Raw genomic sequence first — 27,829 nt, forward strand, 5'->3', positions numbered from 1 at the left:
GTTTTTGAGTTTAGAATTTGTCTCTATGTTTTGGAACAAAGGCCTACAAACATTGAACATTGTAAATAGTCAACAGCAATTAGGTTGATTTCTAATTAAGAACGATTGAGTGTCAGTAGTGTCAGCAAGCAGTAAACAATATAAAATTCGAAATGCATGCACAGAAAACTGGTACGCATTTGTAAGTGCGGAGTATTTTTCCAGGACATTGAATTTTGTATGTAAATTGGAAACATTTGGGAGCGGTGTAGTGATTAAGGACATTAGTTGGTAACCCCATTTGGGGATGGCAATGATTAACATATCTTAAGTCTGTTGGTATAAAAACAAATTAATAAAAAAAAAGGAATTGCGGATTTTTTAAAAGAAAGTAAATGCATTTTTAATAAAACTTAGAATGAACTTTAATCAAATATACTTTTTCAAACTTTTTTTCTAAAGCAAGCTAAAAGTAACAGCTGATAACTGACAGAAGAAAGAATGCAATTACAGAGTCACAAGCTGTGAAAAAATTTGTCAACGCCGACTATATGAAAAATCCGCAATTACTTTTTGGGCAACCCAATATTTCAAGATTAAAAACAACCAAAGTTATTTTAAAAAATTAGAACAAAATAGCAATGAGACATAAATCTAAAGCCAATAGCAAACTACATTAGTTTTTGACAAAAAAATATGTTTGCACAATGTTTGGTTACCACTTCTATTTCCCATAAAAACATAGTCGTACATATGTTCTCCCACACATTTCAATTTGGTTGAGTATCAGATTTTTTGATGTTTATTTAAAAGTATGAGTGAAAAAATTATCTATGGGTGATAAAATCATTGTAATGTACACTTGTTACACAATCAAAGCCTCATCATTTGGACGAATAGAAATACATCATTGCCACCACAAGCCACATGAGAAAGCAGCTACCGAAATGAAACATATCAGTGATAGACCAATTCTGTTGCAAATGTATCAAGTCGAACATGGACTATTTTGGGTATTGTATTGCCAAAAGGTATTTGCTTTTTAAATTACTGCTGTTACGGTGGCTTCCATGGCATTTTCCATCCGTCAGCTTTTGTGGGTGATGACAATACCTGTCGGTCAATCATGTCGTGATGAGGCCTTAGGGGCGGCGAATGTTTTTTTTTGCAGCAACTACCAGCATTACATCAGACAATGACATGGTTTCCGGGAATTGCATAAAATCATGCCAAATTAAAGCCACAGCTGAAAGTTAAACGTAAATGTGTCAATTTTTTGGTTAGACGGTGTAATATTTGAATTTTAACTCATAATTTTTAGTGCTAAAAACGTTGTTTTCAATGTAATCAAGTGAAAGCATGGACATAATTTCAATGCTTTAGACATCCAAGCATATATTCGAAATTGTTACCTTTATTGTCATTAAGGATATAGCTTGTAAATCCTTATCGTGCCATATCATGGAATCGAAAAAGGTATACATGATACGGTTGCCCAAAAAGTAATTGCGGATTTTTAAAAAGAAAGTAAATGCATTTTTAATAAAACTTAGAATGAACTTTAATCATACTATACTTTTTTACACTTTTTTTTCTAAAGCAAGCTAAAAGTAACAGCTGATAACTGACAGAAGAAAGAATGCAATTACAGAGTCACAAGCTGTGAAAAAATTTGTCAACGCCGACTATATGAAAAATCCGCAATTACTTTTTGGGCAACCCAATAGTAGGGTTTTGGCCAAATAAGTTTAGCTCTATTATTTGAATTTTCGACTACCTTAGTAAATAAAGCTTGGGAATTATAGTAAAGTGTGGCTACCTTGTGTGGTGTCCATCGTTACCACGCGAAGCTTAGCTGATAGCTACCAGGCGCTTCCACATGTTGCGAATGGTGGAAGGCGCCATTTTTATGCGGAGTAGCTGCAAATGCTGCCAATTATACTCGAGATGACATGGAGAGTTATTGGCACCTTTAAATAACCAATGGCCAACATCAGCGTCTTTTTCCAGCTTAGGGGCTGCTGGAGGCGAGCATCGGATCTTGGAGAAAGCAGCTCGACACAACGAGAGATACATGTGCAATAAACCGCCCCCGGAAAACTATGAGAACTACTATGAGAAACAAAGGAATAGTAACAAGTAAAACGGCATTAAGGTTTGGCCGGGCCGAACTTTGAATACCCACCACCTCGGGTATATATGTAAACCCCCTTGGAGTTTATGGGATGAAGCGTCCCCAAACACTTGGCTCCATCAATTGGTTATGAAATTTGTTTTCCAATCTCAAATACCTTTCATTTAACATGGTCGGTAAATTTGTACTGTTTGAGCAAGGATCGGTGCCCCAAATACATGGTCCCACATTTGGATATCAGATTTGTATTCTACTCCCAAATACCTTTATTTGAGCCCCATATGGGTAGACCTCCAGAAAATTGGTCCCGAAAGTGGGTATACATTTTGCGCCCTGTCATTTGACACCCAGAAGCTCTTAACCCTAAAAATTATCAGCATCATGAAATATTCTCAAATATCATTTATTTGAACCCCACATTGCCATTGGTCTAAAAATTGGATATCAATTTCGTTTTATAATCTAAAATACCTTTCATTTAAGAGGCATGATCCCGAATGTTGATATCAGATTCATGGTCTACTGACAAATACCCTTCATTTGAGCTCCATTTTTCTATTGTCGGCAAACATGTCCGGTTTGGGGAGTGTTTTGGGGGATGGGGCGGCCACTCAGTGGCAGATTCGTGTTCTACTCTAAACTACCTTTTATTTCCTTCTTTCTATTTGGGTGATGTTATGAGGGTGGGGTGGCCCCATAGACATTTTTCCCGAGCATTGATATCAGATTCGTGCTTTACTCCCCAAAGAACTTTCATTTGAGTCCCATATTACTATGGTCGTAAATTTGTCATCTTTGGGGTATGTTCTCGGGGATGGGCGGTCCCCCAAACACATGGTCCCACATCTGGATATCAGATTCGTTTTCTACACTCAAATACCTTTTATTTAAGCCCCATATTGCCATGGTCAGTAAATAAGTCCAGTTTGGCGTTCAGCGTCATAGGCGGACCTGCTAAACTCTGCGTTACGGTGGCCTCTTTAAATAACAATTATTTTACATTCTACAATAGCAACAGAACTAGGGTTGCCCAAAAAGTAATTGCGGATTTTTCATATAGTCGGCGTTGACAAATTTTTTCACAGCTTGTGACTCTGTAATTGCATTCTTTCTTCTGTCAGTTATCAGCTGTTACTTTTACTGCTTGCTTAAGAAAAAAAGTGTAAAAAAAGTATATTTGATTAAAGTTCATTCTAAGTTTTATTAAAAATGCATTTACTTTCTTTTAAAAAATCCGCAATTACTTTTTGGGCAACCCAATAGAAGTCTTCAACCCATTCCCTTTCATATACTCTTCATCTCTGAGTCTAAACACCGAATAAAACCACATCTTAATCTCGTAAATTTAAATGACAAATTTAAAAATTCCCAAAACAATGCCTAACGCCATCCAATTTGACAATGATCCTTTTTATCTCTATCCATTCGTGTGGTTGTATTCTTTCTGTTATCCTTGTGGCACACACATGTGTCTATGTATCTCTCTATCTCTCTTAATCATAGAGAAAATATTACGAGTCATTAAATACGGAAATTAAGTCAACAAAGCGAGAAATGTCAAAACAAAATCTTGTTATTAGAAACCACAAACAACAATTCAAAGGGACAATCTCAATTTTCATTTAAGTTGCACACCACAATCTACCAAACACGCATTCTGCTCATATATTGACTGCGAATGTAGTACGAATATGAGTGTGTTTATGTGTGTTTGTAAAAACCTTTAATTTAAAGGAAGCTTCTCTCTTACATTCGCAAAGTATTTGATAACAAAGCAGGTCATCAAACACAAGGATATTAGAAGCGATACATATACAAAGATGTGTACATATATACACACACACACACTCATAACAGCACATATAATTCCTCTTAAGCATGTGTATGCATATCCTTATGAGCATCAAAAAGGTCTTTTACTATTTTTGTCTGATTCACATAAAAGGGTATCTAACATTGAAAATTAAACGATGTTCTACATGAGACAAAAGCCAAATATAATGTGGTAAAGAATAAAAATGGATATTCACTCAAGGAAAGAAGGCAAAATACGACTGGATTTGAACATTTTTGTCAGTAGGTCAAGATTTAATGACAGCGTAGCGCAGAGGATAGCATGTCCGCCTTTGGCACTGTACGCCTGGATTCGAATCCTGGCAAGAACATCAGAAATTTCCAGCAGTGGTAATCGCCTCCTAATGATGGCGACATTTGTGAGGTACTTTGCCATGTAAAAACTTCTCCCAAAAGAGGTGTCGCTCTGAGGCAAGCCGTTCGGACTCGGCTATTAAAGGGAGGCCCCTTATCATTGAGCTTAAACTTGAATCGGACAGCACTCATTGATATGAGCGAGGTTAGCTTCTGTTTCTTGATGGAATGATCATGGGTAAAATTTGCAAGTCGAGATTTCTTTCTTACCAATTTTGTCCAGTGCAAGTGTTTGGCCTAAATAGAAAGAAAGTATATCTTTAGAGGCCCAAGGTAGACTAAGGTATGATTAAAGTGGCAGTCTGCCATCAGACTCACCTCACCTCCTTGAGGTGTTGCTCTGCTGGCTTATCTTTTTAGATCTACAGATCCCAAGCCTGCCGGTAAATTTTTTTTTTCTAAATTAGGGGAGATAGTTCATCTTCTTGATGACTACCGATTACGGTAGTGTTGATGCCAAGAGACTCCATATCATTCATGATTGACATCGGTTAAGATTATTGAAAGAACCTTTAATGTCATGAAACGCTACCATTGTGTTTTCCTTGACAGCAAGAGGACCCTCTATGTAGCCGGCTAGGTGTTGAGGGGCTGTTTCAGAGAGACAGGCGATTTCCAGGGATCCTTGCCTAAAGATATGTTTCTATCAATCTCTCTAGAGTACCAGCCTACGTGCGGTAAGGTTTTCCTGCATTAGAAATGAAAATCATCTTTGTGCCCCTCCATCCCACAGGTATATAAAACATGTTGGTACAAACAGTTTATCGGACATAGCTTGTAATTCAACCGTTGATACATCATCAGGGCCTGGTGTTTGGAGCAGTTGAATCTTTTTATCGCCTAAAGGATTTTCGACTCAGACACAATTTCCTCAATAACCGGAGGCAGTATTTTCGCCAAGAATGAAACTTAAATAACGATGATCAGAGAAGCTGTGGTCATGCAACAATTTCCGGTCGCATTTCCTTTCGCTACATATAACATCTGGTAACTCCTGTCTGTTCCTGGTAATAAAGCTCGGTTTACTCCTTTTATTACTAATCGCCAGAAATTCACCATACCTGGTGATGTCCATTAGCATCACTTTCCAAAAGAGGCTCTTTTTTCCTGCCAAAGCGGCTTCAACAAGCAATTAAATTGTTGAAGGCGGCATTTATGGTTTGTGTGTCATATATAGTTACGCCAGCCAGTAATGTGATATTTTAATTTTAAGGCTGACTACTACTTAATCTTCAGTGCTTAGCGGCGGAAGAAGAAAAATGTTAAGACGACTCTTCTCAGGAATACAAGTTCAGTGCTACAAGCTCCCGTACCCTTGAATAGTTTAAATCCAGAAATTTTCAGTCCACGAACCTTTCCTCCACATACCCATGGTTGCTGGATAAGGACCACGTTAACTCCTCCTGCCAACAGAAGGACCTCTTGTGCCGCCAAAGCGGCCTTACAATGGTGGAGATTTATCTGCTGAATACGGACCAGGATTCGGAATTTTCACCTCTGTTGTGTCATCTGAATCCGCCATGAGTTCATCCTCAAACGATTCGTTTGATCCTGTCATGATGAGTTTCCATACGCATCCAGGGGCAGTTAAGAAAGCTGTGGAACCATTCTTCCTCAGGACACTGGACACTTACGATGCAGACGATTTCTCCTTAGCTTTTGAGTTCTGTCCTTCCACGCTGGCACATATTTTAAGCCCAATCCAATCGAATGACCCAACCACGCAGGGCTTGTCGGGTGCCGACGTCTTCCACTCTTCGACCGTCCCCTTCTATCGATTTAGGCGATTAACTTTTTTTCTTTTCGTCACTCGATTCGTTCGCCAATTCATTGACAACAGTTGATTCTTTTAAATGAAAAAAGACAATGAATTGGTGAACGAACCGGGTGAAAAAAGAAAAAAAAAACTTAATGGTCAAGACCGCAGATGTTTCAATTTTTTGGCACCACTTATACTTAAAAATTAATACTTCTCTCATATCGCTATATACATTTTAGCTTAACTATACTTCAAATGTCGCCAACATCACTTACGGGATTATCCCCGATAAAATTTTCTCTGAAGTTCTCACCAGAATTTGAATCCATGCATTTGGCGATGTAGGCTTACACGCTGCCTGCACCACGGTGGCCTTCACTGCAAAATTTACCATGAATATTCCATTAAGGAACATGCATATCAATGAGTACATTCCGATACAGTTTAGGCTCAATGATATGTGACCTCCATTTTTTGCCTAGTCTGAACCGCGGGTCGCATAGCGGGAGACAGATGTCTATCGGACACGGGACGGAAGGAAGGTGATTCAATCGAAACTTGACGATGTCATTATGCGAGTGTAACATCCCCTCGGAAGTTGAGAATGAATTAGCGGCTTCTGTGTTTAGAGGACTCTAGCGTATCCAGATTCGAGACGCAGGTTCTCAATGCGAAGAAGACACTATTTGTTATAATATGGCAGGTGTCCGAATAAGCTATGAAGTATGGCTGATTGGATCTTGAATTTAGCAAACAACTTGACGCGACCTTGCGGTAGGCTAATTCGAGGCGCCACGTTTGCTCAACAGAGCCATAAGGAAGTGATCTTGGAAAGTAAACTGAACTGGAAGTTCCAAATCCACGAGCGACTGTGAAGGCTCGCTGATGTGGCTCGAAATGGGGCCACAATCCAAAGATAGTTCCCTCTGAGAAGCGTAATAAGACCAATACTAACTTTTTCCTCTGTTGATTGTTGGACGGTGATGGAGATGAAGAAGGACATAACAACATATTGCTTTAACATAGGTGGGGCGCCTACATTGGAGACAATGCTGGATGTTCGATCTATAGTCATAGAGAGAGGGTGTGAGGCAGACAACGCGGCTATCAAACTTCAGCGGCTTTGAGTAGCGAAAGCCGGATGACAGGTCTAAGCATTTTCATGGGGTATCAAAAGATTGAGTTTTGTTTCCGGCTGGCTGGCCAAAACACTGTTCTGCAGGCGGAAATCCGGGTGATCACAGAATGCATGAGACATCTTTACGGATAGTATGTGGCTCATTAGCAAGATTAACAACATTACTTACTGTTGTTGAATGAAAGCAAGTCAAAGGCAACGAAAATATATTGTAAATGCGTTATAAAAGGGAATTGTTTCACTTGGTTCTCTGTTCGAGATCATGTGTCTGAGTGACCAACCTACCCCCAAAATATCCCAAAAACCTGACATATTTATCGATAATGGCGAAATGGGGATCGAAAGAAAAATATTTGATTGGATATCTAAATTTGGGGCGAAATGATTGAGGGGCTACCCCACCTCTCCAAAAACATCTCCAAACATTAATTACTAGCCATGGTAATGAGAGGGGTAAATACAAGGTATTAGATAATGAAAGCAAGCCCAGCGGAACTCTTAGAGCATTCGTTGGACAAAAATAGAGCTAACATAGAGCTCTAAAATTTTGCACAGAGGTATATTTGAGCCCATCATAGAAAAAATTGGATTATGCTCCAAATCGGTCTACAATCTGATATAGTTCCCATACGATGTAAACTGATCTCCCTGATATGACTTTCAAAAACTCTGCCCAAATCGGTGGTATAGCTCCCATATACACCTATCTCTTGATTTGAGTTCTTAAACCTATCGAATGCGTTTACTTACGACTTTATCCTTGAATTGTGTTTTCCGTTTTAGTGATTTCCAGTGTTTCTGCCATGTTTAGGATTTTGGTGGATTCAGGGAAGTATAGTAGAATTATCCGGCGATCATTTTTGTAAACTTTTATAAATCAAATATAAATATTTTTTTTTTTTATTTGAAGGGATTTTTAAACGTTAGCTAGATATGTCATAACAATTTTCATTTTCGGTTCTTGCATTTTTGTCCATCGAGGCAACATTGTGCGCCGTTGGGGTGAGGTGAAATGTTATCCAGATTGAATGAAAAATGGGCATATTAGGAAGCTATCAATGTTAGTCATTTTTATGGAAGAATAGTGCTGCGTTGCCTCTAAAAATATGTATCGAAGATATTTAAATAAAGAAAGTTTAGGTTGAATGGATAGCCTATCCCGAAAGGAGAGTTCACTCGGAGGTCAGTCCGACCCATTGTGACACCCTAGGGAAGAAAAAAAATTTTTTTATAAAATATAGTAGAAGCAAGATACCTTAATATTTTGATTACACTTTTATTCTAACACAGATATTTTTCCTTCTGTCTACATTCGAACTATTATTATATTTAGCCTATCCTATTCGACATCATATGTAACTTTTATAACCACTTTGTCTCAGCTCATGCGGAAAAGAAAAACTCAAACATGAATCTTATGTCTAACTCTTACGATGTTCAAATCCCAAATGGAATTGCAAAAACCAAAGAGAAAAGCAAAACTCTTATGTTGTTGTAAGCATCACATAATTGCTATTTTTGGTGTTGTTCTTAGCACATAAATTTTTAGCTTTAAAATTTGGTCCTTGAGAAAAAGATTTTCTTGGATATCATTAAAAAAAAAACTCATATAATTCAAATGGAATTATTTGTACAATAAAAACTAACAGTTCTAAGATTTTTAATTTCTATTGTGGCTGAAAATCAAAAAATCTAATCAAGCAAAAAGCTATACGCCTACAAATATGAAAATATTTTATTTTTAATTATTACAAAACTTTAAAATAATTGTTTAAACAAAGTCCATGACAAATGGCTTAATTGGCCGATCCCTTCTTTTTGGTACGAAAATTTCGTTTTGCCACAATGCACCACAAAGTGCGAGTTCGTGTAAATTTACCATCGATTTATATTTTGCTGCAAATTCAACATAATTTGAATGTCCCACTTCAGCACATGGTTTTAGTGAGCAGCGACATCCGTGTTAATATCCCACACGCATATACAAATATTGATTAATCAAAGATACTTTCGCAATATAAAAAAACTGTCCGTGAGATAGACCATATACATATGCATAAGTGTGCAAACCACCAATACAGGATGTTTATAAGCTACCTTTAAGTTGGCAGCCTACAATCTCACACGCTTCACTAGAATTCATTAAATATTTATAAACAATTAACACTTGGTCAATGAATAATGAAATCGAATAACATGAAAATATTCATTGCACAATGGGAGATTGTAGGCGAAAGGGAGTGGAATTTAAGTTTTTTTACGGAGCTTAAAAATTGAGAGGTTACACTATAACCCTATTGTTTGTTTGTCTAGAATGGCATTAAGCTGAACTTTGTCGTATATTTTTTTTTTTTTTTTGTTAAATTTGTGTTCTTATTCCCTAAGGACGAAAATTCAAACATTGTTTTTTAAGAGCTTAAGATTGTAATACTTAGACTTTATGCCAGCTACATGCAAACACATTCCCATATGACCCAATATGCATCAAAATTGTGCCAAGTTGCGTTCATATCCGACCATACTTTGATATAACTTCCATATACATCTATCTCCAGATTTAGGGTCTGAAGAACCATTTATTACCCAATTCTTCTGAATTTCGGAACAGTAAGTTGCAATTAGCCTCCTGACCAGTGTTGCCGTTTTTGATAGGTTCTTACCAAAATTTGTAGGTTTTTATTCCTTTGGTAGGTTGGTAGGCTGACCTCAATTTTTTTTAGGTTTTGTCAACATATAAATACAAAGTCAATTACTAAACAAATCGTCAGTGATAACATAAAATTATTTCACTTCTTGTCACCACTGTGTATTCGGTGATACTTCAGAATAAAATATCGAGGTGTTTTATGCTGTTATTAGGGGTCTCACTGTCTTAAATCTCAGAGAAAAAGTTTTGATCTCTGAAACGATAAAAGGTTAAATATTGACTATAATTGGTACGAGTCAGAGAGTTGCATGTGACCCAAAATCGGCACACAATAGCCACTTTGACCAAAGCAATTGTCTGTATCACATGCCACATAAAAACAAAGTAACCCAGAAACACACGCACAAATACAATGAGTGAAAGATGCGCAAATGTTTTAGTAATCGTTTAGTGGATGTGATTTTGAATTTGGTCGACGGACATCGAGTGTTGTTTGCAAATGAACACCACTCAGATGAGTGCCATATAAAGCCAAAGCAAGCAGAGGAATGAGACATCAAGTTTTGTTGAGCGGCATAGATATACTCCGTTGTTTTTTTGCACTGGTTTTTTATTTTTGGATTAGAATTCCGTCTGGCTTCGTCTGTTCAAATGTCACAGACTTACTTCCATTTTTATACCCTATACCATAGGATGGGGGTATACTAATTTCGTCATTCTGTTTGTAGCACCGCCAAATATGCGTCTAAGATCCCATAAAGTTTATATATTCTTGATCGTCGTGACATTTTAAGTCGAACTGGCCATGTCCGTTCGTCTGTCCGTTCGTCCGTCTGTCTGTTGAAAGCACTCTAACTTTCGAAGGAGTAAAGCTAGCCGCTTGAAATTTTGCACAAATACTTTTTATTAGTGTAGACCGGTTGGGATTGTAAATGGACCTAATTGGACCATGTTTTGATATAGCTGCTACTTCTGCCACTTGACTTCTTGATCCTTTAAAGGGCGAAATTCTCATCCGATTTGACTAAAATTTTGCACGTGGTGTTGTGGTATCACTTCCAAAAACTGTGCTAAGTATGGTATGATATAGCTGCTTATAAACCGATCTTGGGTCTTGGCTTCTTGAGCCTCTAAAGGTCGTAATGCTCGTTCGATTTGACTGAAATTTTGCACGTGGTGTTTTGTTATCACTTCCGATCTTGGGTCTTGACTTCTTGAGCCTCCAAAGGGCGCAATGCTCGTTCGATTTGACTGAAATTTTGCACGTGTTGTTTTGGTATCACTTCCAACAACTACGTAAAGTATGGTTCAAATCGGTCCATGTTTTGATACAGCTGCCATATAATCCGATCCTGGGTCTTGACTTCTTGAGCCTCTAGAGGGCGCAATGCTCGTTCGATTTGACTGTAATTTTGCACGTGATGTTTTGGTATCACTTGCAACAACTGTGCTAAGTATGATTCAAATCGGTTTATAATCTGGTATGGCTGTCATATAAATCGATATTGAACCTTGACTTCTTGAGCCAATAGAGCGCGAAGTTCTCGTCCGATTAGGCTGAAATTTTGCATGAGGTGTTTTGTTATGACTTCCAATAATTGTGCTAAGTATGGCGTAAATCGGTATAGAACCTGATATAGCTGCCATATAAACCGATCTGGGGTCTTGACTTCTGAGCCTCTAGAGGGCACAATTCTCATTCGATTTGGCTGAAATGGGTATTTGGACCCAAATCTTAATACCATATTCGTTTTTTGGTCTCCTATACCTTTCATTTGATACCCTTATTGTGTCCATCGGAGCACTTTCGAATATTGGTGGCGTTTTTGGGGTAAGGGGGTGGGTCCCCCTCCACCCGATATCTAAAAATTATAAGGCCTATATTTCCTTTCAGACAAACGTACACAATCTATGAATATTTTAAGAAAATCGGTTCAGCCAAGTATCATAATGTGCCCATTTTGGGCGTTTTTGTGGGGGTGGGGTGACCCCATATACTTCGACATGAATTTGTATGACAGATTCGTTATCTACTCCCTCATACTTTTCATTTGATACCCATATTGTCCTTATCGGTGCACTTTTGATTTTGAGTGGTGTTTTTTTTAGAGTAACGGTGGAGGTTCGGCCCCCTTATATTATCAATAAATTGTAAAGCCTATTCCTACTTCCGAACCATATTCGTAATCTACTGCCAAATACCTTTCATTTGAGTACCATATTGTCATGATCGTCCAATGAACCTATTTTAAAAGGTTATGGGGCTGGGGCGGCCACCCAGGTACTTGGACCCAACTTTTATTATGAAATTCGTACTCTACTCTTGAATACCTTTCATTTGAATCCCATATTTTCCTGATCGGTTAAATGTGAGTATTACTTATAGGGTAAGGGGGAGGTCCCCCCCTCCCTCCCGATATCAAAAAATTGTATAGCCTATGTTTCCTTCCAGACCTATCTACACAATCTGTGAAAATTTCAAGGTAATCGGTTCAGCCGTTTTTGAGTCTATACGGAACAAACAAACAAACAATCCCACAAACATACAAACAAACACAAATTGTTGTTTATACCCTCCATCATAGGATGGGGGTATACTAATTTCGTCATTCTGTTTGCAACTCCTCGAAATATTCGTCTAAGACCCCTTTATTTATATATATTCTAGATCGTCATGACATTTTAAGTCGAACTAGCCATGTCCGTCCGTCCGTCTGTCGAAAGCACGCTAACTTTCAGGAGTAAAGCTAGCCGCTTGAAATTTTTCACAAATACTTCTTATTAGTGTAGGTCTGTTGGGATTGTAAATGGGCCACATCGGTCCACGTTTTGATATAGCTGCCATATAAACCGATTTTGGATCTTGACTTCTTGAGCCGCTACAGGGGACAATTCTTATCCAAATTGGCTGAAATATTGCATGAGCTTTTTCATTATGACTTCCAACAACTGTGCTTGCTATGGTTGAAATCGGTCCATAACCTGATATAGCTGTCATATAAACCTATCTGGGTCTTGACTTCTTGAGCCACCAGAGGGCGCAATTATTATCCGATTTGGCTGAAATTTTGCATGTGATGTTTTGATATGACTTTCAACAACAGTGCTAAGAATAGTTCAAATCGGTCCATAACCTGATATAGCTGCCATATAAACCCATTTGGGGTCTTGACTTCTTGAGCCTCTACAGGGAGAAATTCTTAACCGATTTGCCTCAAATATAGCATGATGTGTGTTGTCATAACTTTCAACATCTGTATTAAGAATGGTTCAAATCGGTCCATAAACCGATCTGGGGTCTTGACTTCTTGAGCCACTAGAGGGCGCTATTATTATCCGATTTGGCTGAAATTTTGCATGAGATGTTTTGATATCACTTTCAAGAACTGTGCTAAGAATAGTTCTAATCGGTCCATGTTTTGATATAGCTGCCATATAAACCGATCTGGGGTCTTGACTTCTTGAGCCACTAGAGGGCGCAATCATCCGATTTGGCTGAAATTTTGCATGAGGTGTTTTGTTATGACTTCCAATAACTGTGCTAAGAATTGTTCCAATTGGTCCATGTTTTGATATAGCTGCCATATAAACCGATCTGGGGTCTATACTTCTTGAGCCTCTACAGGGAGAAATTCTTATCCGATTTGGCTCAAATATTTCATGATGTGTTTTACTATGACTTGCAACAACTGTTTTAAGCATGGTTCAAATCGGTTCATAACCTGATATAGCTGCCATATAATCCGATATAGGATCTTGACTTCTTGAGCCTTTACAGAGAGAAATTCTTATCCGATTTGGCTCAAATATTGCATGATGTGTTTTGTTATGACTTTCAACAACTGCATTAAGAATGGTTCAAATCGGTCTATTAACTGATATATCTGCCATATAAACCGATCTGGGGTCTTGACTTCCTGAGCCACTAGAGGGCGCAATTATTATCCGATATGACTTTCAACAATAGTGCTTAGAATAGTTCAAATCGGTCCATAACCGGATATAGTTGCCATATAAACCGATCTGGGGTCTTAACTTTTTGAGCCTCCACAGGGAGAAATTCTTATCCGATTTGGCTCAAATTTTGGATGAGATGTTTTGATATCACTTTCAACAACTGTGCTAAGAATAGTTCAAATCGGTCCATAACCTGATATAGCTGTCATATAATCCGTTATGGGATCTTGACTTCTTGAGCCTCTACAGGGTAAAATTCTTATCCGATTTGGCTCAAATATTGCATGATGTGTTTTGTTATGACTTTCAACAACTGTATTAAGTATGGTTGAAAACAGTCCATAACCTGATATAGCTGCTACATAATCCGATATGAGATCTTGACTTCTTGAGCCTCTAAAAGGGCGCAAGTATTACCCGATTTGGCTGAAATTTTGTAAAAGGGCTTCTCTCATGACCTTTAACATATGTGTCGAATAGGGCAGGAGTCAGTTTATAGCCTAATAGAGCTCCCCTATAAACCGATCTCTATATTTTACTTCTTCAGACCCTATAGTGCGCAATTCCTACTAGATTTGGCTGAAATTTTACACAATGACTTCTACTGTGGTCTCCAATATTCAGTTCAATTATGGTCCGAAATGAACCATTACTTGATTTTGTTCCAATAACATAGCAATTCCTTTTTTTTAACCTTTGGTTGCCTAAAAACAAAAAATTAAAAAAAATCTATTCTATTTTAGTAAAACTTCCCCTAGTGTGTAGTATTAAATAAACAGATGCAGACCAATATGAAATTATGTGTTAAAGCATTAAATAAAACTTCAATTAAATTAAAAAAAAAATACCAGAACCTCAAAAGAGTACTCGTGTTTACATACATCAGCTTTTGCAGTGTGGTTCTGAACTTTGTCAGGTTGGATGCATGATAACGTATCATTAAATCCAAAACAAGGACAGAACATTGTTTTAAGATCCGAATGTCCATAAACATTTGATGCCCAATGAAAAACTACACTGCCATAACCAATGACTAAACTGCAAATAGGCGGGGAAGTTTTGAGAACAACAGCATCGGAGATAAATTTTGCAAAACTCAAATGCTTCAAGAAAAATGAGTTTTTGGATAAAGAGACAAAATATGTCAAAGGCCAATATCTTCAGAAGAGGTTTATGAATAAACTCTTAAACATTTTTTTTTATATAAAAATACATCTTGCTTTATAAGGGAGGAGTTACTATTTAACCGAATTTCCAAATTTGAATCGTATTACTAATTTTCGATGGATTATGAACCTTTTTAGTTGCATATAATCCATTATTGAGGCAATGTTCTCTTTAAGTCCACTTAATCGTTACATCATATTTTGATATTGAGATGTCATCCACATACTCTAGATGATATCAAGGTATATCCGTAGTATACCTTGAAACTTCATCTTTATCTAACTATGGTAATCTTCAGCAAGCTTCAAATCGATAGTTTTCTTATGTCAAAGTTCCAATTACCATTTATTTAAACTTTTTTTTGTACAAAAATACTGTCTCCTGATAGACATATCACAACTAATTAAAAAATACAAAAGAGGGGTCCCCATGATAAAGAAAGATGCCAACAATACAATACCAATAATCATAACAGTAAGAAGAGAGAAGAAAAAAACATAAACAGGAATTTAAAAGAGCAGCACAATTTATTATAAATGGAATCCTTTCATTAGACACAAAAAACGATCACACAATCACTCACACATACACACAATAGCTGAAAATCTATACAAGCAATCAGAAAGGCTTATATGCATTTATGTATGTTGACATATACTCGTACGATTCCTTTTCAATTGTGTGCGCACATATGTGGGTGAGTGAATGATTGTGCGCGCTATGTGTGAATGACGGTACATTCTCCCTTGTCATTGTAGTTGAAGGGTTCGCCGTTGTTGTGGTTAAACAATACAAAGCTAAAATGATTGTTGTCAAGCCGTGACAAGAGGTTTAAGTGCGGCATAATAAACAATTTAAAAGCCAATCTGCGGAATTTGTCCAATCCACTGAATCAGACGGATTGCAGAATTCCATGATTGCGCACCAATGGTTAGATGAATGGGTAAGTGTACTCGTATTCGAGAATGCGGGGACAAAGATTGGTATATGTGTCGAGTAGCTAATTACAAATTTATTGCCCGACTAACACGCGCGTTGGTCGATTAACGCAGCTTCTCAGTTGGAGTTTAATATTAATGTTCAAATGCTTTCGGAAATACAACGATTCATAGTCATAGAAATTAAAACAGTTTGTAAATGAAGGAAGAAGGTTGGGTAGGGAAAGGTACTCACATTTTAGTCCACTCTACAGAAATGGGAGAAGTTTAATCATCCAGACTGCTTTAAAAAGCCAAACAACTTGCGAATGTCAACATCTGCTGATGCAAACAAGTTCTCAGTGAAATGAGAACCTAAAGCGGAACTTTTTCTGCCGGCCACACTAGGGTGGTTTTAAAAAATTTTATTGGCGTCACCACCCTAAAATTTTTCATTTTGTTAGATTTTAAGATTCCCAAAAACTTGATCACAATTGGAAGGTGTTAACACATTCTGCTGGGGCCTCAAAGTTTTGAAAATCTAAATTTGTTGATTATTTGGTGATTTTAGAGATTTCGGCGACCCATATCTCTGAAACGGCTAAAGCTCTCATTGTAACATTTTACGTTCAATAAAGAAGAAAGTCATTACAACTAAACTCGATATAATGAAGCCAATGTCCCTAGAAACGTGCAAGTCTACCCTTGTAATGTCAGTCTGTAATTTTTATACCCTCCACCATAAGATGGGGGGTATACTAATTTCGTCATTCTGTTTGTAACTACTCGAAATATTCGTCTGAGACCCCATAAAGTATATATATTCTTGATCGTCGTGAAATTTTATGTCGATCTAGCCATGTCCGTCCGTACGTCTGTCTGTCGAAAGCACGCTAACTTCCGAAGGAGTAAAGCTAGCCGCTTGGAATTTTGCACAAATACTTCTTATTAGTGTAGGTCGGTTGGTATTGTAAATGGGCCATATCGGTCCATGTTTTGATATAGCTGTCATATAAACCGATCTTGGGTCTTGACTTCTTGAGTCACTAGAGTGCGCAATTCTTATCCGATTGGAATGAAATTTTGCACGACGTGTTTTGTTATGGTATCCAACAACTGCGCCAAGTATAGTTCAAATCGGTCCATAACCTGATATAGCTGCCGTATAAACCGATCTTGGGTCTTAACTTCTTGAGCCTCTAGAGTGTGCAATTCTTGTCCGATTGGAATGACATTTGGCACGACGTGTTTTGTTATAATATCCAATAACTGTGCTGAGTATGGTTTAAATCGGTCCATAACCTGATATAGCTGCCATATAAACCGATCTTGGGTCTTGACTTCTAGAGCGTCTAGAGTGCGCAATTCTTATCCGATTGGAATGAAATTTCGTACGACGTGTTTTGTTATGATATCCAACAACTATGCCAAGAATGGTTCAAATCGGTCTATAACCTGATATAGCTGTTATATAAACCGATTTTGGGTCTTGATTTCTTGAGCCTCAGAGGGCGCAATTCTTATCCGATTTGAATGACGTCGCAATTATTATCCGATTTGCCTGAAATTTTGTACGACGTATTCTCTCATGACCATCAACATTCGTGTTTATTATGGTCTGAATCGGTCTATAGCCCGATACAGCTCCCATATAAATCGATCTCTCTATTTTACTTCTTGAGCCCCCAAAGGGCGCAATTCTTATTCGAAATGGCTGACATTTTACACAGGCCTCCAACATATAATTTAATTGTGGTCCAAACCGGACTATATCTTGATATCGCTCTAATAGCAGAGGAAATCTTTTCTTATGTCCTTTTTTCCCAAAGAAGAGATGCCCGGAAAAGAACTCGACAAATGCGATCCATGGTGGAGGCTATATAAGATTCGGCCCGGCCGAACTTAGCACGCTTTTACTTGTTTTCTAATTAAGGTAGAGATCGCATTTATTATCCAATCATCACGAAAATTTGCACATATCACTTTCTAAGTCCAAAAACAAAATCGGAAAATCGGTTTAAAATTAGATATAGCTCCCATAAAATAAAGTCCAAGTAATGGGAGGCCGCCCCACCTCCAAATACCTCCAAATAGGGATATTAGCCGCCCTCAAATGAAAGGTATTTGGTAATAGACTGCGGATGTCACATTAAAATTTACGGTCAAGTCTAGTTGGCGCTTTCCCTTCTAAAAATACATCAAATAGATTGATTGACCCATTATGCCAATATGGGACTCAAAGAAAGGTATTTTTAGAGTAGAAAACGAATTTGATATCTAATTTTTGGTCCCCTTAAACAGAGCTTAATTTCCAACTGTGGCAAATCAACGTTATTTGGTTGTAAAGGACGAATTTAATATATTTTTCCAATGCAAAGTGCCGGTGGCCGCTTCAGCCTCAAAAAAACTTCCAAACCATTCATATTTACCGACCATGGCAATATGGGACTCAAATTTTGGGGGTTTGGGAGTGCAGCACTAATTTGATATCTATATTTGAATCGAAACGTCTGAGGTGCCATCGCTCCCCTAAAAATCACTTCTCGTTACCATAATTTTCGAAAACATGGGAGATTGGTAATGCGATTCGTTCGAATTTTTATATACACCACCGTAGGATGGGAGCATACTAATCTAGTTATTCCGTATACCCATAAAGTTTATATATCCCTAATCGTCTCGACGTCCTTAGTCGATCTAGTCATGTACGTCCGCCCGTCTGTCGAAATCACGATAGCGGTCGAACGCGTGAAGTTAGCCGCTTAAAATTGTGCACAGATACTTAATATCGATGTTGGTCGTTGTGGATTGCAAATGGACCATATCAGTTCAGATTTGGATATAGCTCCCATATAAACCGATCTCCCGATTTGACTTCTTGAGCACCTGGAAGCCCCAATTTTTTTTTCCGATTTGGCTGAAATTTTGCACATAGTGTTCTGTTAAAACCTTCAATAACTGTGCCAAGTACGGTCTAAATCGGTCTGTAAACCGAGATAGCTCCTATATAAACCGATCTGCCTATTTGATTTTTTGAGCCCCTGGAAGCCGCCATTTTTGACCCATTTGGCTGAAATTTTGCAAATGGTGTTCTGTTATGACTTTCAATAAATGTGCCAAGTATGGTCTAAATCGGTCTATAAACTGATATAGCTCCCATATAAACCGATCTGCCTATTTGATTTCTTGAGCCCCTGGAAGATGCCATTTTTGTCCGATTTGGCTAAAATTTTGCACATAGTCTTCTGTTATGACTCTCAACAAAGTACGGTGCGAATCGGTTTATAACCAGATAAAGCTCCCATATTTTGGCAAGGTTCAGCCTGGTCAAACTTAACACGCTTTTACTTGTTTTTGCCTGCCACAGTTACTACAAAATAAAACATGGTTTCTATTATTGGGGTCGGGTGCCTCGATTGATTTTTGGGAAATTGATATTCATTTTCGGGACAAAAACCCTGGGGTCAACCCCACCTTCAAACAGAACTAATTTACTGATCATGCCAATATGGGGCTCATATAAAATGTATTTTGTTAGTAGAGCACGAAGCTTATATTTACTTAAATGATCCCGAAATATCCTTTAAACCGGAGATATTTACCAATACGGTGATATATTGGGTTGCCCAAAAAGTAATTGCGGATTTTTAAAAAGAAAGTAAATGCATTTTTAATAAAACTTAGAATGAACTTTAATCAAAAATATACTTTTTTTACACTTTTTTTCTAAAGCAAGCTAAAAGTAACATCTGATAACTGACAGAAGAAAGAATGCAATTACAGAGTCACAAACTGTGAAAAAATTTGTCAACGCCGACTATATGAAAAATCCGCAATTACTTTTTGGGCAACCCAATAGAACTCAAAAGGAAGGCATTCGGGAGTAGCGTAATAATTTGCCCAAGACTCAGCAGGGGCAAACTTCTCACACATCATTGAGTGCTTTCCGATTCAAGTTTAATAGCCAAAAAATCGAGATTTTCAAGACTTTGGGGCCCCAGCAGCCCATGTTAACAGCTTCCAATTTTGCTTAAATTTCGGAAATCTTAGAATCTAACAAAATGAAACATTTTAGCGGTGCCGCTGAAGGGGGTCATAGATTTTTTCCTTTGAGATAAACCGCCCTAGGGCCACACACACAAAAGTTCTTTTGTCTACTCTTCTGCAAAAGTCGTTACTTGCTACCTTTACTCTAGCAGCATGTTTTCCGATCAGACAGTGGCCTGTAAAGACGGACACAGTGACTGATACATCTTTTCTAGCCAGCGACAGCTAAGCGGTGGGCACCCTAGATTGGGCCACATATTGTAATTTGGACTGATTACAATCCGCCATTTGTGACCATCTGTCATTCTTTGGCCTTCGGGCCTGATCCCGAAGACTTAGTTTTAATGTAGGAAACGGCATACCCGCAGATTTCAGTTTCCCTCTCAAGCTCGTCCGCTCTACAATTCCTTGGGATATTTTTGTGACTCGGCATCCAGAACAGGTGCATTTTGAACTGTTCAGAAATCACGTTGAGTCATCCGAGATATCACATTTACGTAATTCTGGCAGGCATTCTGCCAAAAATAAAACAGTGTCCCTTGCCGCCGCATAACCAAAGAGAAAGCTATTTTAGCCTCATAGCAGTGGTCTATGCAATTTGACTCACCACAATGTCCAGTGAAGCATTCAATTCAGTGAATCAGATGGTGTCATTCTCAGTGGGGCTGTGATGCACAAACAAGCCATCCTTTGAATCCGACTGAGTATTGAACAGAAGATGGTCTTTTAAAGCACCGTCCACCAAACCTCAACAATCACTCTCATTATGTATGTCGTACTTCGACTGTCGGAAATTAAAGTTCATAGATCAATGCAATTATGTTCAAAACGAGGTGTTTGTTTTTATGATGATTTTGCTTGCAAGTATCGACTATCAAACAGCAACAATGTTGATTTTATTCACAATACAGACGAAATAAAGCCTCGAATTTTAGGCAATTGTAGTCGAATAATCAAATTCGACATGTGTAATAAGGGTCAATAGTAAAGTCTGACAACTGCAGCATAAAGACAATGCATGAAGGTCCTCTTACAGGTTCAGGGAGATGCGGACAATAGACAGATGGACAGACAACATTGTACATAGTGCACCTTATATGTAAAATTCAATCTGTGTTTGTTTGTCGGTTTGTTTGTTTGTTTCGTATAGAATCAAAAACGGCTGAACCAATTACCTTGAAATATTCACAGATTATGTAGGTTGGTCTGGAAGGAAAAATAGGTTACACATTTTTTGATATCGGAAGGGGGGCGGACCCTCGCCCTTACCCTATAAGTACCACCAAAAATAAAAGTTGACCGATCGGGACAATGTGGGATTCAAATGAAAGGTATTCAAGAGTAGAATACGAATTTCGTAATAAAAGTTGGGTCCAAGTACCTGGGGGGCCGCCCCAGCCCCAAAACCCTTTAAAATAGGTTTATTTGACGATCACGACAATATGGGACGCAAATGAAAGGTATTCGGGAGTAGATTACGAATATGGTCAGGAAGTTGGAATACGCTTTATAATTTTTTGATATCGGAATGGGGCGGACCCTCAACCGTTACCCCAAAAACCCCACACGAAATCAAAAGTGGACCGATAAGGACAATGTGGATATCAAATGAAGAGCATGCGGGGGTAGATTTCGAATCTGGCATACAAACTCATGTCGAAGTGTAGGGGGTCACCCCATCCCCACAAAAACGCCCAAAATGGGCACATCAGCCAATCACGGATATATGGGACTCGGTTTGTTTGTTCCGTAGAGACTGCAAAACGGCAGAACCTATTTTCTCGAAATTTCGCATATTGTGTAGGTTGGGCTGGAAGGAAACAGGCTTTATAATTTGTCGGCATCGGAAGGGGGACGGCCCCTCCCCCTTATGCCAAAAACACCACATAAAATCAAAAGTGGACCGATCGGGTCAATATAGATATCAAATGAAGGGTATTGGAGAGTAGAATACGAATATGGTATAAAAATTTGAGTCTAAGTACCCTTCGGGCCGCCCTAACCCTGAAACTCCCCCAAACAGATATATGGGACGTTCATTTCAATATGTCGGCATCGGAAGGGGGACGGACCCTCCCCCTTATGCCAAAAACACATCCCAAAATTAAAAGTGGATCGATCGGGCTATATAGATATCAAATTAAAAGGTATTGGAGAGTAGAATATATATAGTCTATAACGAATATGACATTAAAATTGGCATTCAAGTCAAGGTGGCGCTATTCCTTCCAAAAATAAGTCAAGTAGGTTGATTGACCTATTATGACAATATGGGACTCAAATGAAAGGTATTGGGTTGCCCAAAAAGTAATTGCGGATTTTGTAAAAGAAAGTAAATGCATTTTTAATAAAACTTAGAATGAACTTTAATCAAATATAGTTTTTTACACTTTTTTTCTAAAGCAAGCTAAAAATAACAGCTGATAACTGACGGAAGAAAGAATGCAATTACAGAACCACAAGCTGTGAAAAAATTTTTCAACGCCGACTATATGAAAAATCCGCAATTACTTTTTGGGCAACCCAATATTTGAGAGTATAAAATGAATTTGATATCCAATTTTGTAGCCAAGTGTTTTGGTGTACACCCTAAAGCACCCCCTAAACTGAACTTCATTTCCGTTGGGAATAAAGAACGAATTTGATATCTGTAGTCAGTGCAAAGTGCCGGTGGCCGCCCCAGCCCCAAAACACCCTCCAAACGGTTCATATTTACCGGCCATGGCAATATGGGCCTCAAATTAAAGGGGTTTGGAAGTGCAGCACGAATTTGATACCCATATTTGAATCGAAATGTCTGAGGTGTCATCCCTGCTCTAAAAAGCAATTCTCATTACCCTAATTTTTAAAAACACCAGGAACCTATCGGGTAAACTTCTCACACATCAATGAGTGCTTTCCGATTCAAGTTTAGACTCAATGAAAAGGGACCTTTTTTATAGCCGAGTCCGAACGGCATCCCGCAGTGCGACACCTCTTTGGGGAAAATTTTTTTAATGACCATGCATGGCATTATACCTCGCAAATGTCGTCAACATTAAGAGGGGATAACCACCGCTTTGTCAGATGTTCTCGGCAGGATTTGAACGAGTTCAGCGTCATAGACACAATGGCACGAATTCGATATCCTCATTCGGTGCGAAGTGTCCCCACCCTAAAAAAAAATTAGAGAGTTAAAGAAGGCGCAGCGGAGCAGGCCCTACTCGACTAGTTTTTTTATATAAAATGACATTTTTCTATATAATTATTTTTTCTATATTTTTTCTATAGAAAATTTTTTCCTGTAAATCATTCACAAAATTTTAAGACAGTTTCTGTTACCAAGCCTGGTTGACTTGTCTTGAAAGACAAATAAAATGTTATTTTCAAACTTCAAATGTTGTTCCCACAAATATCAGCTGCAACTGATTTAGAATTAAAAAAACAAATTTCAAACTGGACTCATACCTAAATGCCAGCTAATGGACTGTATAAAAGCTTTCAACGCTGTGGCTGAAACAAAAAACCGCAAAAGTCCATTGGGATGCATGGGAGGTTTAAGAGCAGAGAACGCAAACACACAATGAATTCACTGTGTTGTATGCCACATACACGACCGTGGCATGTGTCCGACAAGGATTGTGTGGTTGAAATTCAGTGGCGGGCATTAAAGAAATCATTTCAAAAGTCAATTCAATTGTGAGGGCATGCATGCATGGATGCACAGAAGACAGAATAAAAAAAAAAAAATAACAACATTCAACAGAATTTTTTAATTAAAAATATTTTCCAATGATTTCAAGAGATAAAACAGACAGTCCTAGTGGTTGATGATGTGCTGTGAGGTAGGGGAGGATGAATGCGGTGGTCCGAAGCTTCAACACATTTTAACAATAAAGCCATCAGAAATATTTTATATCAGAGATTGTCGTCAGCACCCTGAGCTGGAATTGAAAACGCGTCGAACAGCAACACAGCAGCCGCAAGCTTATAAATGATTTCTATTGTTTAGACTTGGCAACGTTTCGAACCTTCCTTTTCATGAAGCATCAGGCGTGTGAACATTCTATTGAAGTCTGTCATTGAATTTTTAATGATTCCCTTGGACCCGAAGCGCCAATGTGTGATACAATGGCTATAAATTCGCCTTTGCTTTGCCTGCAAACAATTGTTGAGTTGCATTTGATAGGAGAAGATACTTTATCAGAGTCATGTGTTCTAATGCTCCTGGTGCCCCGAGATAGCTAAAGTCTTTGATGTTTAGTTCCCAAAAGTGGCATCTGGTCTATGGTTTGCTCAGCGACGTGTTCATATTGCAATACGTTTAATGAAATGGAAGTCTCATATTGCCATTTGTCAATTAAAAATAAATCATAAAACTACCATTTCGAATATGATGGCATAAAATGCATATCATTGATATGGTCATGGTCGTTGAATTATAATTTAGTTCAAACGTTGTTTGAATTTCTTATAATGGGTATTGCTGAGATTCACAGTTGTGGTATTGTATGGTATGCCATAGCGGGCGTGCGATATGCGGCCCACTTTGTCCTCTAGCTTTGATCCATCCTTGTAGCACTGAATTCCTGACTTAGATTTCCTTTTACGAAGTTACGCTTAAGTTAAAAGCGCTACACAGAAGAGACTTTATATTAACGGAGTTAAAACGCAACACACACTTGCCCTGCTAAAGCCCTCAACGAGGTCATAACGGAAATTTCGAGATTCAAAAAGCAGACCAACTATGTAATGTACCCTGTACATGGAGTGGGTACATCTCCTATTTTGCTCTGGCCTTACGTCACTACGGGAGTATAGTCACACAGAATATGTTGGAAGGTCCTGTGCGAACATTGACAGCAGTGGGTTACAAGCGTCGTCGTTGTTGTTGTGGTAGCAATGTGTTGTTCACCGAGTCGGCAGCCCTTGCCGATGAAGGCTTCCATCGGGTCAATCCGGCACGTACAACCTGCTGCCATGGGATTGACAAGTCGTCGTCGCTTTCGACGTCCTCGTCTTCAGACTATGTGACCCCTCGACCTCTCCCGTGCGGCAATATACGCAACAGCAGCATCCCATTCTCAATATTGCCAGGCAGGTACCGAGTAGTGTATAATTTTTGCAATTGAATTGCAACGGTCTCCTAAATAAGATCGAAGAGATAATGGGTTTTATGAGTCGGACGAACATATAGGATTCAGCGTTCCAACACCTTCAGCTTGCACAGTTCTTATGGATACAATGTGCTACGTAATGACCGCTAAAGGAATAGAGGTGGAGGATTGGCCTTCGTAATACACCCTTCCGTGCAGTATAGACCCATCTCGCCTGCGCCTGGCGCTGCTGACCCCTACATGGAGTGCTTGGGGATATCAGTTAGGTCCGGTACTGCCGAAATAGAGTAATACAACGTGTTCATACCGCCGGTTGGTGGCTGTGTCCCAACTAATGGCCAAGCTTATAAGCCAAACATAAGTGGGCTACTATCTGGTCATAATCGTCTGGTTCTAATGCGCATCACATTTCTTGGCATTCTCCTCTAGGTAACAGCGGGGCATAGCTTTGACAGAGCAGATTGAAGGCTCCATGTTTTGCACGGTGAATGAGGATGCACCCACTAGGATTACGAGGAGGTGAAGCAGCTTGCCAGATATTTTCATTTCATTCTCCGATTTCCTGAGTGAAGTATTCTGGCAAGCCGTTATTTCTTTGGGATAAGACCACCTCCCCATAATTCTCACCATCGACCGACTAGCCGACTTCATAACATCTTAGCGCCGGACGTTTATCAATCAGAAGAAAACCGATTGTGCTGGCTTCAGAGAGTACATCAATCGCCGCTTTAGTGAACTGACACCCTCCTCGAATGTGCTATTTGCCGAGAGGAAATTCTGAGACATGGCGCGTATAAATGAGACATCATTTATACGGCACCCCAAGTTCGGCCCAATTTCCCGGCACAGATAGTGGTACTCGCAGACGAGCGTGATGGGATACGTTGTACGGACCCACTAAGACTAGAAACAGCGAGCAGAATCAGAAATTAAACAGAGTAGTCAACGAACATTAGCGTAAATTGTGGCAAGAATACTTGAAACAATTTAACTAAGGCTCCAATTTAGGCAAGCAAAGGTGACTGTGACTGTTTAGTCACTCTCGAACCCCGGTAGAAGGGATGACAGGACTTCAATAACTTTTGGCGATGTAACCGTGACTGATCCGAATAGAAACGCCACGTTGTTCAACCGTTAATATATTGTGCATCCCAAGAGTGACGGCAAGAAGTAGAACCATTCTCCGCATCAGTGGTTTCCGAACTAATGGACACTCATTACAATTAACCATGGACGTAGTTATGAACGTCATACATGGCGCCAAATCATCCAAGGCGTTGGGCCCCGACGGAATCTCTACACTGATGCTGAAGAATCTGGATCTATCTGAAGTTGAGTAGCTTATTACTGTCCTCATCCTGTCATTGACACACTCTTACAGTTCCCGATATCTGGAAGATGGGCAGAGTGATCCCGGTTCTGAAGCCTGGAAACGACCTGAGTTTGGGGGAGTCGTACAGACCGATTTCACTGTACTCACCAGTAGCCAAGACGCTTGGAGGACTACACCTCTCGAGCTTCATAGGTGAAAATCCATTCGCCTATCATCAGCATGGATTTCGAAGACTGCATAGCACAACAACTGCTTTGCATGCCATCACCTCAATTGAGGGAGTCGTATAGACCGATTTCCTTGTACTCACCAGTAGCCAAGACGCTTGGGGGACTACACCTCTCGAGTTTCATAGGTGAAAATCCATTCGCCTATCATCAACTGCTTTGCATGCCATCACCTCACACAATTGCCGTGGCTTCAATCAGCCCATTCCATGTGATACGATGATCCTAGTGGTTCTGGTGCTATTGAAGGCATCCTTCATGGTCATCCATGCCAAACTATTTTAGGACATCGCCAATACGTCGCTCCAGCCAAGCCTGAAACGCTGGGTCACGAATTATCTGTGTGGTCGCCAGCCATTTGTGAAATTTAGGGATAAGAAGTCGAAGCATCGTAGAGTGAAACAGAGAGTACCCCAAGTCGGGGTGATATCTCCGGCAATGTTTAACCTCTACCTATCCTCCATTCCACCCCTCCCAGACAACATAGAGATCGCATCATATGCAGACGATCATCGCATCAGGCCCCCGAACCATTGATGACATCTACGATAGGTTGAACTGAAGATATATGTAGGATATCTGAAGATATATGCCACCAAATCTTCAGTCACATTGTTCAGCTGAATGCCGAGCTGACTGTGATGGTCGATAGAGCAATGATTCCGACCATCAAGTGCCCCAAAACACTTGGCGTCACATTTGACAGCTCCTACACATTCTCCCCACAGGCCACAGTAATTTGCGATAAAGTCAAAAGTAAAAACAATGCCCTCAAGCCACTTGCCGGCAGCACTTGGGGTGCTGACAAAGAAACCTTGTTGACCAAGTACAAAGCAATTGGTCGAGACCAGTGTGGTCTCATTCGCTTTGTGACAGGCAGTAGAATAATGTTCAGATCTGTCTGGCGACGGGCTGTTCTTGTATGGACGAACTCCATCAGGAGACAAATTTCCCACCAGTGCGAACTCCATCAGGAGACAAATATCCCACTACATGCTGTCTAAGCAATACCTTTTGGGCTGTTATCGCAGATACCATCCAAATCATCATCTTGTGGATAGATATCCACCGCCCAGAAGCCTTAGGTAGATTTACATGATCTAGAGCGTGAGGTTCAGCGCTACAAGAGAGAACCTCTAGATCAAGTGGCGGGTCTAGACAGCATTCATACAGGCACGGTAGCAGATGCGGTAAATAGCTGCCGGGTGAATATGGTCCTT

At 39.2% G+C, this 27,829-nt stretch overlaps 1 protein-coding gene across 4 annotated transcripts in view; it reads left to right on the top strand.

Annotated features, from left to right (window-relative positions):
* LOC106080795 (uncharacterized) overlaps nt 1-27,829 on the top strand; it is an 857,102-nt gene that overhangs the window by 432,421 nt on the left and 396,852 nt on the right. The gene's annotated exons all lie outside the window — the stretch shown is intronic.

Source organism: Stomoxys calcitrans, chromosome 2, assembly GCF_963082655.1.
Source record: "Stomoxys calcitrans chromosome 2, idStoCalc2.1, whole genome shotgun sequence".
Taxonomy (NCBI): Eukaryota; Metazoa; Arthropoda; class Insecta; order Diptera; family Muscidae; genus Stomoxys; species Stomoxys calcitrans.